The sequence below is a fragment of the Panthera leo genome, chromosome C1, assembly GCF_018350215.1.
Source record: "Panthera leo isolate Ple1 chromosome C1, P.leo_Ple1_pat1.1, whole genome shotgun sequence".
In the NCBI taxonomy this organism is placed as follows: domain Eukaryota; kingdom Metazoa; phylum Chordata; class Mammalia; order Carnivora; family Felidae; genus Panthera; species Panthera leo.
In genome coordinates, this window is record NC_056686.1 from 180633089 (window position 1) to 180646221 (window position 13133).

Sequence of the window (13133 nt, forward strand, 5' to 3'; positions counted from 1 at the left end):
CTTTTTATTAGATATAATAAACATACATTGTATTAGTTTCAGGTGGGCAACATAATGATTTTATATTCATATTTATTGCAAAATGGTCACCACAAACAGTCTAGTTAGTATCTGTCACCATCCAGGAAACTACTTTCAAAGAGCAAACAGGGTATTTACTTAGTTTTAGTAACTTTATAAATTCAGAACTTGGCTTTTATTTATTTTTTTTAATTTTTTAAATGTTTATTTATTTTTGAGAGAGAGAGACAGACAGACAGACAGAGAGTGAAAGGGGGAGGGGCAGAGAGTGAGACACAGAATCAGAAGCAGCCTCCAAGCTCTGAGCTGTCAGCACAGAGCCCAATGTGGAGCTTGAACCCATAGACCGTGAGATCATGACGTGAGCCAAAGTCAGAGGCTTAAACAGGTGCCCCTGTAAGGTGTGTGTGTGTGTGTGTGTGTGTGTGTGTGTGTATGTGTTTAATGGGCGTCAGCTTATCCCACTTTCGTATGTTTCCTCTAGAAGTCCACAAAGTTTTTCTTAAAATCCGTCCCCCACTGGGGTTAATCTAATCTTTGTCATCTAAGAGCCACTTCCTGGCCCATACTGACAATTTATTGGCCACTTCCTAAAAATAACAAAAATTCATACCACATCATTTTTATTATCTAGCTCTTCAAGGAATACCCCCCTCAATCTGCCCATTGAGTGGAGTTGTTTTTCCTTCTTTAGTCAAAATGAAATGATCAACGAGTGTTTATGCAGTGAACTTCTAGACTGAGTTTTGGCTCTCCATCCTTGAGCTACAATCTGTGAACCATGCTGCTTATAAGGCAGGCTTAGGTAACATTCTAGTTCAAATTTCATGATTGCTGGGTGATAGTATGGGCTTTTGCCAACAGCTTTAGCCAGCTTGAGTTTTCCAGATGCTTATATTTCTCACATCATTTGTGCATCAGTTAGAGTGGAATTGTTTAGGTCAATGGCCATCTGAAGCTTCAAGAGATCATGATGACATTCAAAGCATTATTTAAATTCAGTTTTTCCCCCTTGTTATTGTAAGAATAGCAGCCAATAAAATATACAGATGTGGTATGTGATTTCTTCAGAAACCAAGCAATCTTTGTGCCTCTTGTTTTAATTTTGGAGCTAGAGAGACAATAACTCATTGTGGTGGGTTGAGAAATGCTGCTAGTAGTTCTAGCCCGTGTAATTACTCAAAATTTTATTATTTATTCTGGACCCTATATTTTAGTTGGGTTAATTGGCTACTCCCTGGTGGTTATATAATTAATCAACATTTGGAATTCCTGCTTAGTTTGATTTTTATATTTAGATATCAACATTATGCTATTGATGTAATGAATAACAGCATTTTTTGATTGAAATAAATCAACATTTCTTCTCACCATGTTATTATAATAAGCAGAATAATTTAAATATCCCCAAAGGAGCACCGTAAATGTGCACTGGAGTCTGTTTCACCTGAATGCAAATTTAATTTTGACTTTCTTCAAAACAGGAATCTACAAGAAAGCATTAGCCAAACTGATCAAAGAATACCAATCTCCCTTAGCTTGTTGCACAACTTGAATTGTTAACACCATATTGGGAATGGCTGATGCTAGTGAAGGACCCTCTTTATTCAGTCCCCTAGAGTCTAGAATTATCCTCCAGAAACCAACATCTTTTCTCACATGCTACCCTGGACTATTAAGTAAGAAAATTATGGATATTAATTCACTTGTGTCTATCATATCTTTAATCAAAACTGAAATTTCTTGACGTTCCTTCCTCTCTCTTCATCCCTTCCCAGGTATCCTATATTGTTTTACATTTAGCACCTGAGTGGGTTTAGGTAATTCTAAAGTTCCCCATCTAACCTGCCCTGTTAAAAGAGACTGAAGAACATATTTGTATGACATCCTTTTTCCCAATGGCTTAGATAAAGTAAGACTTCCTCATTCATACATCATAATGATTCTGGGAGGAGGGATGCAACAAAATTATAGAATTTGCATTCATTAAATTCTACTTTGAACTGTACTTTTATTTTTGAATATTTCATCTTATTCTGCTAACTTAATCACATTACTCTTTACCCTTTCATTAGCATAGTTGTATATTGTGCACCAGTGTCTAGAAATTTTAATACAATTTCTTTAACACCTTGGATTTTTTTTTTTTTTTTGCATGACAATTCAAATGGTCTTAGTTTCTCTGCTGGGACATTGTGCTAACTGTCTGTGGCCATCTTGTCATTTAGAATAATCTTTTTAAACACTGGCTGTTTTAAACAGTACTACTTTGGAAGAGATTGCAGATTCTGCTTTTGTGTCATCATGAGGTTTTTAAAATTCATGAAATCTACAATAAATGGAGGAGTTGGTAAAGCAGCTGGATCACATAATGTCTTATAGTGATCCATTAAAATTTTAGCTATTTCATCTATCTCCTCTTTTTCCATACCCTCTTAAATTAACCATGTAAACACCCCCACTCAATTAAAATGTCTTGAGGTTTTTTTTCTTTCTTCTGAATAATTCTAATCTTTTTCAGCATTCAACCCTACTCATAGTAAATGAACCACGAGGTCAATTGCAACTTCTTGTACATAATCCTGCTCATCCATCAGTAGAATGAAGTACCCTAAATATTTAGAAACTCATCATTTAAGTCAAAGGCATAAAAATTAGGAGATACACAAGTATCATCATATGAACAATCCAAAGCTGCTAGTATTTTCAACATTTCATAAAGCTTCAGAAAGATTATTTCATTTGGTATCCAAAAGTATTTCATTTACTATCTAATTTCCCCACTATAGGTATGTTTTATATATCTTGTCTTTATCTAGCTCTATAGAATGAGAGTCTGACCTTCTAAATAAATTTCTGTAAAAGCTGGAACTAATTAAGGATCCTGAGTAAGACCAAATATACTCTTCCAGTCAGCAGTACCTAACACAAGAGAAATAGTTTCTTTGAAACACAACTACCACATGATTTTGCTCATATGTGGAACTTAAGAAATGAACAGATGAACATATAGGAGGGGGGAAAAAGAAAATGGAGAGAGGGAAATAAACCATAAAAAACTCTTAAAGATAGAGAACAAACTGAGGGTTGATGGAAGGAGGTGGGTGTGGGATGGGCTAGATCGGCGATGGGTATTAAGGAGGGCACTTGTGATGAGCATTGGGCGGTGTACGTAAGTGATGAATCACTGAATTCTGCTGAAACCACTGTATGTTACCTAACTAGAATTTAAATTAAAATGTCAAAATTAAAATAAAAGAGAAATAGCTCCTTGGATCTGAATGTATAAAATTCATTTTAGTAGACACTTGCCAGGGAGCTATTTATATTGCTCCAAAAATGAATAATTGTGTTTTGTTTTCTTTGATTCCCTTCCCGTGAAACCTGTGTAGTTTTTTTTTACAGTGATTCTCATTTAGACTAAGTCACATTCTAATCAAAAGAAATATCTGCTCAATTCTTGTTTGGCATGCTGTCCATTCTCTTTAGGATCACCAACCATAATCTGGTGGACATGGCCTCCTCAGTTCTTTCTGCTACTTTCATTTTTTCAAAGTAACCCAAATTACAAAATTTCTGACTGACTTCCTGTCTACCTGAATTTCTTTTTAAAGTGGTTGGTTAACTATCTCCCTTTGTTCAGCATCTACCACCTCCAAGTTCTAGTGACATGTTTTTCCTACCATGGGTGATAATAGCATTTGCATGTTCTCAAAGCCAAAGTAGCCTGGGAGTCAGGCTATCATCAAAGGTTTGCATCTCCCCTTCCTCAATCTTTCTTCTTCCCAAAGCCTTAGCCATCATCTAAATTAGATTCAGGGGTCACTTTAATACTCTACACGATGTGCCAATTGCATTAATCACACAAGAATGGAGAAGTGTAAGGATTACACAGTATGTATTCATATGCACCTTTGATAAAGTTAAAGGCTATGGTACAGCAGGAAAAAGAAAGCACAGGTAAATACCAGAGAGGTTTGAGATTGCTAGGCACAGTCCTCATGGTCCTTTCTCAATTTTACAGGGTGTGCTTTGTCTTTGGATGTTGACTCACTGAGATATGGGTAAGACACTTTTGTGTCAGAGCAACTGGGTACAAGTTTCTTGAGGAATCTTTTATAAATCATCAGTCAATAGCTAAAATAAGGCTATGTAACTGGTTAAACCAGGTGCCAACCAACACTCTCCATTCTCAATAAACAATGTAGACTACTTGCTATCGGGTGCCACTAAGGAAGTTTTCGAATTCAAACTGTACATTATAAATTCCTAGGTAGTACATTTATTCCAATCCTAGCAAGGCTATCATGGTTCCAGGCATCCCTGGAGATAAGCACAGGGTGATAGTTGCTCAGACCAGCTCCAAGGTCATCTTATTTGTACATACCATTCCTTTTCTGTACAGTTTAGTTTTATATAGAGCTGATATTGATTCTTTTTTGATGGTGGTGGTGGTTTCCAAATTATATCATTGTTTCCTATTATGTTAGTACTTCTTCTCCTTTCCTCCTGTTTGGAGGTGAAGGTCTTCTTTTTTCTAAGATTAACCAACCCATCATTATTCTCTATTCCTCCCTCTCTGTCCCTATCATTCAGCAATCAAGTATTGTGTTTCTACAATGTCCTAGACATTGTGTTTGCCCTCGTGGAGCTCAAAGTCTACTAAGAAAGACAACCATGAAAATATGTAAATTGTATTGAATGTTGTCAGTGATATGATAGAAATGAGTTCTGGGGATAGTATAGCACAAAGAAGAGGGTTTTCAATTCTACCTGCTAGATCAGAAAAAGTTTAAAATAAAAACTGGCATTTGAAGGGTGACTTAGAATGAAGGATAGGTGGGTATACTATACTATGGACAGATAAACTATGCTGTATAATAATTAGGAAGGCAATGGAAGACTTTTAGTTAGAGAATAAAGTGGTCAGATTTAGAAATATCATTCTGGCGATGACTGGATAATGGATTGGAGTTGGGCAAGCCTGGGGACAGTCCCATCACTGAATTGCATCAGTAAAGTCACCTATATCTCCTTAGTTGCAAACTCAGTGATCTCTTTCCAGTACTCATCCTTTTGATACATTTGATACTTGTTTACTCATCTCTCCCTTTTAAAACTGCCCTCCTTTGACTGACATGACAACATTTGCTAGGGAAAAGTATTTTCTGTGTTTTTTGGAGAGTTGGAAGCAGAAAGAATGATCAATCACCCCTGGGCACTGACCTAACTTTGCTCCATGATGATATGGCCTTCTTGATGGTGAATTTGATTCAAGATCCAAAAGAGCCTGATGTTGAAAATATTTCTTTAAACAGAATTGCAATGAACAGAAACTAAATATAGTTTCTTCCCAGAAGGAAGTGTTAAAACATGTAACAGACAAAAACATGTCCGTTTCCTCAAATTTGGTAGCAGTGCGTTTGAAGAGGGTAAGGGAAAGAGCAATGAGGTGTGTTTATTGAATGTCCAACAGATTTCAGTATTTTAGGTTAAATAAATCTGGGAAGTGCATGCATAGGTTTTGGGGGTGAATGTTTTGCTGGTGGCAGGGGAATGAGTGGTAGCAGGGGTGCAGTGTTGCTTCAAGCCAATCTGTAATTTTTCTGAAGTGCTGTACTATCTCTCCTAAGTCTCTTTTTACTTGTCACTAGATGTCACTTCCTCGATGGTCATGCCTACCATTGTAGATTCTATATTCAAGTGATGTTAGAACACATGTTCTTGTGCATGTTCAAAAGAAGGCCTGAACTCTCAACGCAACTGTTCTGTCACACTTCACCATCCTTTTCTTTCTATATAAAACACTCCAATGATCTACTTCATTTATTTTTAATAGGAACAGCCTTTTAACTTTCATTTTGGATGTAATGACGCCACACTGTGAAGAGATGATGAAGACAGAGCCAGAATTCTAGTTTCCCATTCTGATCCTCTGCTCAATTAATCCCTAAAATCTCTCACTGATGCCAGTCAACAGCTTGTCTCTCATGTGGATGCCAAGCAGTTTACCCTTTGGGGTCCTTTCCTTAATGTTAGGGGCAATGGTTAAGGAGGTCTCAAAGGGCTTCACTGCTGGGATCCAAGCACTTTGTTTAGCAAGGATAACCAGAGAACCAGTGAAATAAACCAAAGAGGTCATTGCGAAAAGCATTTATAATACATTGGTAAGCTTGAAAGTAACATTACCTGTTGTTTCATAAAGGGAAGTGAGAACAACCTGCTGGGTAAAACCAAGAGTTGATTTTCTCGTGAGATCAGTGGTGTTATTGAACTGCATTCATTCTGCAGGGAAGTATTTAACACCCATCATCTGTTTAAAGCTGTAAAAATTGTGCACATGTAAAAAAGAAGAGGCCTCAGTTTTTCTTTTTAGAATAGATGGTGATGATGACAGTTTCTCAGACAACACATGCCTTTACATGCATTGCCACAGGAACACAGGGTGCTAGAAAGAATGGTAATGTGCATTCAGAAATTAACCACATATTCCAAAATATTTTAAAGACGGTTCTACAGAAAACAAAACTATGTGTCCTGGAGACTAAAATCTAGCCAAACTGAAAGAGTTACACTGCTTTAAAAGATTAGGATTTGGAGCTAATATTTGGGAGGCTCCTAGAGGAATATTATAGCAGTTTTATTACAATAAAATGAATGTTGACAGATCATAGAAGGAGACTATATGAACAGGATTTATGGTAACAATCAGAACAAAGAATTAGAAGGTACTAGGCCCTGTACTGCTGGAGAACTTTTTGCCAAAACAAGTTCACAACAGGTCATGGAAGACAGATAATAATAATATTATAAGAAACAATAACAACAACAAGTAATTCAATAAAATGTAAAGTGAAAATATGCTTAATAATCTAACAGTCCATATTATTTTGGAAATAGCATAATTTTTGAAGCCAGGAATCCAAGTTTCTGCTGTATCATTTAGCAATAACGAGGCCTGGAAAAATTTGTACACCTCAATTATAATTCTAAAATGAGTTATAAGGATTACATTACTAAGTTTCTATAAGGATTGCTTGAGATTAAATGTATATCAAAGCACTTTTGTAAAGTGTAAAGCACAATGTCAATGCTAATTTTTAATGCCATTTTAAAGTTTGCCATTATAAATGGCATCCTTTTTACTTACTGTATCAGGACTTATTCAGTTTTAAGGAGCCTGGATGGCTCAGTTGGTTGAGTGGCTGACTAGATTTCAGCTCAGGTCATGATCTCACATTTGTGGTATTAAGCCCTGTGTCACACTGCCCCTCTCCCTGGTTCGTGCTGTCTCTCTCTTTCTCTCTCTCTTTGACTTCTTCTGTTTCAAATGAGAAAATCTACCTGAAATTGATTTTTATTTATTTTATTAATTTCTTAAGTAGGTTCCATACCAACATAGGGCTTGAACTCATGACCCATAGATCGAGTCACATGCTCTAGGGGCACCTGGATGGCTCAGTCAGTTAAGGGTCCAACTTCGTCTCAGGTTGTGATCTCGTACTTTGTGAGTTCAAGCCCTGCATCAGGCTCTGTGCTGACAGCTCAGAGCCTCGAGCCTGCTTTGGATTCTGTGTCTCCCTTTCTCTCTGCTCCTCTCCTGCTCACACTCTGACTCTCTCTACTTCAAAAATAAATAAAAATTAAAAAAATAAAAGAGTCACATGCTCTACTGACTGAGCCAGCCAGGCACCCAATTTATATTTTTTCAAAAAAGATGTAATGATTAATTCTAGACATAGCCCATCCAGGTTCTCAGATAGTGGAAGGGAAAATATATTAAATATAAGGCAGAGGCTATAGAGAGAATGAACAATGCCAAAAGTCTTTTTTTTTTAAGACCAACAAAACTGACAAACCTCTGGTGAGAATAAACAGACAAAAAAGACAAGAAACAAATGGTCAACATCAGCTGTGAGAAAAGTACAACATTACTGGTATTGCAATTAAGCAAATGATGACTGCTTTATTTAACAAAATATCAACAAATTTTAAAATGTATATGAAATTTTAAAACTCTTAGAAAAACATAATTTGTCAAAAAATTATTCTGGAAAAAAGAGAGACCTGGACAATTCTAAGCCATTAAATAAATATAATCAGTAATGAAAAAATTCTCAAAAATTAGTCTAGTAAGTAAGTGCTAGGCCTAATTCGCTCAACTAGTGAGTTCTACTATTCAAGAGGACAGAAAAATTTGGAATACTCCCTTTGTATGTCAAAAGTAGTGTAACTTTATACCAAAACCTTGTAAGAACATTACAAGAAAGGTAAATTATAGGTCAATCTTGTTCATAAACTGAGATGAAAATTTCTAAACAAAGTATTAACAAACAGAATCTCAATCTTCAAACAAGGATAATATATTGTGACAAAGCTAAATTTCTTCCAGGATTTCAATATTAGTTTAACAATCAATTAATGAAATTCCCAACATTATTGAAGTAATGTCAATAGATACAGAGAATGCATTGATAAAACTTGATATCCTTTTTAAAAGAACCAGTAAGCAAACCAGAGCAGATACTTGGTGTCTACAATGAACTTACAATAAATAATACACTTAATGTTGAAATGTTGAACTCTTTCCTTTAAGATCAGTTCATCTTTTATCATACCCAGACAACACTATTTTGGAATGGTAGCCAGTTGAGTAGAAGGGGAAAAAAGAGTGTAAAATAAGAAACAAAAATGACATTATTTTTAGTTAATAAAATTATTTAAATAGAAAATCAGAAGCTCCATTAATTATTATAATTAATAAGTTTAGAAAATGTTTGGATTTAAAGTGAATTATTTAAAAAAATCAATGTGGTTGTATGGAGCCACAAAAGGCCCCGAATAGCCAAAGTCATTTTGAAGAAGAAAACCAAAGTAGGAGGCATCACAATCCCAGACTTCAGCCTCTACTACAAAGCTGTAATCATCAAGACAGCATGGTATTGGCACAAAAACAGACACATAGACCAATGGAATAGAATAGACAACCCAGAATTGGACCCACAAATGTATGGCCAACTAATCTTTGACAAAGCAAGAAAGAGCATCCAATGGAAAAAAGACAGTCTCTTTAACAAACGGTGCTGGGAGAACTGGACAGCAACATGCAGAATAATGAACCTGGACCACTTTCTTAAACCATATACAAAAATAAATTCAAAATGGATGAAAGACCTGAATGGGAGACAGGAAATCATCAAAACCCTAGAAGAGAAAGCAGGCAACAACCTCTTTGACCTTAGCCGCAGCAATTTCTTGCTTGACACATCTCCAAAGGTAAAGGAACTAAAAGCAAAAATGAACTACTGGGATCTCATCAAGATAAAAAGCTTCTGGACTGGAAAAGAAAACAATCAAAAAACTAAAAGGCAACCAACAGAATGGGAAAAGATGTTTGCAAATGACATATCGGATAAAGGGCTAGTGTCCGAAATCTATTTAAAAAAATCACCAAACTTAACACTGAAAAACAAATAATCCAGTGAAGAAATGGGCAGAAGACATGAATTCCAGACATGAATTCTTCTTTGGACACTTTTCCAAAGAAGACATCCAGATGGCTAACAGACACATGAAACAATGCTCAATGTCACTCCTCTTCAGGGAAATACAAATCAAAACCACACTGAGATAACACCTCACACCAGAGTGGCTAAAATGAACAAATCATGAGACTATAGATGCTGGCGACGGTGTGGAGAAATGGGAACCCTCTTTACTGTTGGTGGAAATGCAAACTAGGGCAGCCACTCTGGAAAATAGTGTGGAGGTTTCTCAAATAACTAAAAATAGAACTATTCTATGACCCAGCAACAGCACTGCTAGGAATTTACCCAAAGGATACAGGAGTGCTGATGCATAGGGGCACATGCACCCCAATGTCTATAGCAGTGCTTTCAACAATAGCCAAATTATAGAAAGAACCTAAATGTCCATCAACTGATGAATGGATAAAGAAGATGTGGTTTACATATACAATGGAATACTACTTGACAGTGAGAAAGAATGAAATCTTGCCATTTGCAGCAATGCAGAGGGAACTGGAGGGTACTATGCTAAGTGAAATAAGTCAGAGAAAGACAGACACCATATGTTTTCACTCATATGTGGATCTTGAGAAACTTAACAGAAGACCATGGGGGAAGGGAAGGGGGAAAAAATTACAAACAGAGAGGGAGGGAGGCAAACCATAAGAGACTCTTAAGTACAAAGAACAAATTGAGGGTTGATGGGGGGTGGGGAAGAGAGGAAAGTGGGTGATGGACATTGAGGAGGGCACTTGTTGAGATGAGCACTGGGTGTAGTATGGAAGTCAATTTGACAATAAATTATATTAAAAATCAATTTGATCTCTATACATCAACAAAAAATAGAAAATAAAATTTTAGGGGTGCCTAGATGGCTCAGTCCGTTGGGTGTCCAACTTTGGCTCAGGTCATGATCTCACAGATCACTAGTTCAAGCCCCACATCGGGCTCAGAGCCTGGAGCCTGCTTCAGATTCAGTCTGTCTCTCTCTGCACCTCCCCTGCTCACGCTCTGTCTCTGTCTCTCTCTCTCAAAATATAAACATTAAAAAAAATATTTTTAAAGAAAAGAAAATTTTTCAAAATATCATTCAAATAGTTGAAAACTATCCCATATCTAAGAACAAATTTTTCAAAAGGTATGCAAAGCCACCAACATGGAAACTATAAAAAAATTACTGAAATATATTAATGAAGTAAAATTACTAAAATAAATTACTGAATAGTAATATAGAAATATATTACTGAAGTAAAATTACTAAAATAAATTACTGAAGTATACAGAGATATGTCATGAATATGAGTTTGAAAACAATAATGGTTTAGAGCTTGAATGTAATTCCAAGAAAATCTCAGTAGGGTTCTTCGTTTTGTTTTGTTTTCAGTAGAACTTGGAAGACAGATTCTAAAATGTACATGTAAGTACAACAGGTCAAGAATGGAGAATACACATATGAAAAAGTAAATGGTGAAAACATTTGCTCCACCAAATATTTGTAGTAAATTGTAGTAATTAAGACAGGTAGATAAATAGAGCAATGGAGCACCGTAGAAAGCCCAGAAAGAATGCCCATATATGGACTCTTGACAGAAGTAGCTTGGCAGGTAAGTGAGGAAGGATACATTTTTTAATAAGTAGTGCTGGGCATTTGTCTATGTACATATGTATGTATGTATCTACCTATCATCTATCCTATTATCATCTATTCTCAGCACCTATTCACCCACTCATCTATTCATAGTTCAACATTTCTCAACAGATTTGAGGTAAGTAACTAAAATTCATGAAAGAGGAAAAAAATGGAAAGGATCAGGAGTAGTGGTCTCTACATATAAATCATCGTTGTTTCTGCTGGAAGAGTCCAAGGGTAACAGAAGTTTAATCAGAAAAGGGTTTCCTGTGAGTGTGGAACTGCATAATTCAAGACAAACTACTTCGTCTGCATGATCATCCATCATAAGGGTTTGCAGCCTCTTGGAAATAAAATTTGGACAATGCCTTTTAACCTGGTTAGAATTTAAGACTGAGAGATGATTCCATTTGATAGAAAAAAAGACTAATTGACATTAAAGTCACATCTTCTGATTTATTCGGCTTTGTGTTTTCTGGCAGAATTAAATTGACACCAGGAGGTTATTGTGAACTTTGCCATTTTCTATGCCTAGTAAACTGAATTATTTTGACTTGTGATTCATGTGCTGAAGATTTTAGCCCCTTAATCATTAGCTATATAGGTTAGATACCTCATTATATAAGAGGATATATTATTCACAGCATGCTAGATATATATTGACTATACTGGTGCATATTATGCTATTTATTAGTGTGTTTATATTCCTCTAGCATTTTGCTCTATTTGGGGCTCAAAATTTCTACAAACCATCAATGTTCCAATACATCTTTTTTCCCTCCTTTAAAGATGATTAGAAATCAAAGAACCCTTCATTAGCAGTGAACCATAATAGCCCACATCAGAGGGAACCACACACACACACACACACACACACACACACACACACACACACAGACACACACTCACATACACATTTAAATGTATAAATATACAACTCGAGAAGGGAAGAAACAACGGTCTTGGGTTAGACAGCTGTAGAGCGTTGTTTTTTAGACAAGAAGAGACCCTGGGGCTGTGAATATGTAAAGTTCATTTGTGGAAAACTTTCAAGAATGAACAAAGCCTAAATGACAGTTTAAGCTAAAATTAACAAAATTCAAAATATTCAAAGACCTTCCTATTGGAAACAAAATATTGGACTGTTGAGATGAAAATACTAGATTGTGTAGGTGATGACACGTTAAGTACTGTGAAATGAACAAACTATGGCCAATGATATCACAGTATCTAATTTAAAATTTATGATAAACCTACTGTGCTGACAGCTACAACATCCAGTGCTACTAAAATGTTCCGAAATTCTTTCAAAATGAAAATTATAGCAGATATTGGCAACTTAAGTGAGGATCTTGTACTTACAAAGCATGATGATTCTCAGAATGAACGCTATGCCTGGAGCCAGACTGGGAACGTACATACTGGTCAGGCAGACGCTTGAGATATTCCCAGGAGTAGCCAGCAGACAGTACTAGTCAGGTAATCAGGACCAGTCAGGTGCAGTATTTGGGGAGTCCACTGCAAACTCACGATCTGTCCCAGATCCACAAACTTAGTAGTCTTGCAGGAGCTATAGGATGAATAAATAAATGGGGGTTAAGTGATTAATAATAAGGTGGTTCTTCAAATAGATGATTAATATCAAGAACATCTTGCCAGAGAATTTAGTTAGTGCCCAAATGAAAGGTTGGGACACAGAATAAGGAAGGGTGGCAGCAGGAAAAATGTGATGACAAGGGTGGCAACCCAGTCAGTGACAAAGGTCTCACAGCTGGGGGGAAGGCCCAGAGGCTGGGTTGGGGCTAAGATCAGGACTTAGGGTCTTGGGACATTTGGAGGAACAAAACAAGATCCCAGCCTGAGAGAAGAGATCTGCTGGTACAGTGATCAAGGCAGATGTCCCAGGGAACAAAAAGTTTGTAGCAAGATTAGATCAATATGGAGTCAGGTGAGTT

The 13133-nt window shown here is 36.4% G+C and overlaps 1 long non-coding RNA gene across 1 annotated transcript in view; it reads right to left on the reverse strand.

Annotated features, from left to right (window-relative positions):
• Positions 1-13133, reverse strand: part of LOC122228103 — a 168570-nt gene that overhangs the window by 80361 nt on the left and 75076 nt on the right. The window contains exon 2 of the long non-coding RNA XR_006206420.1: positions 12541-12748. This is a non-coding gene — a long non-coding RNA (uncharacterized LOC122228103). The remainder of the gene's footprint in view (positions 1-12540; positions 12749-13133) is intronic.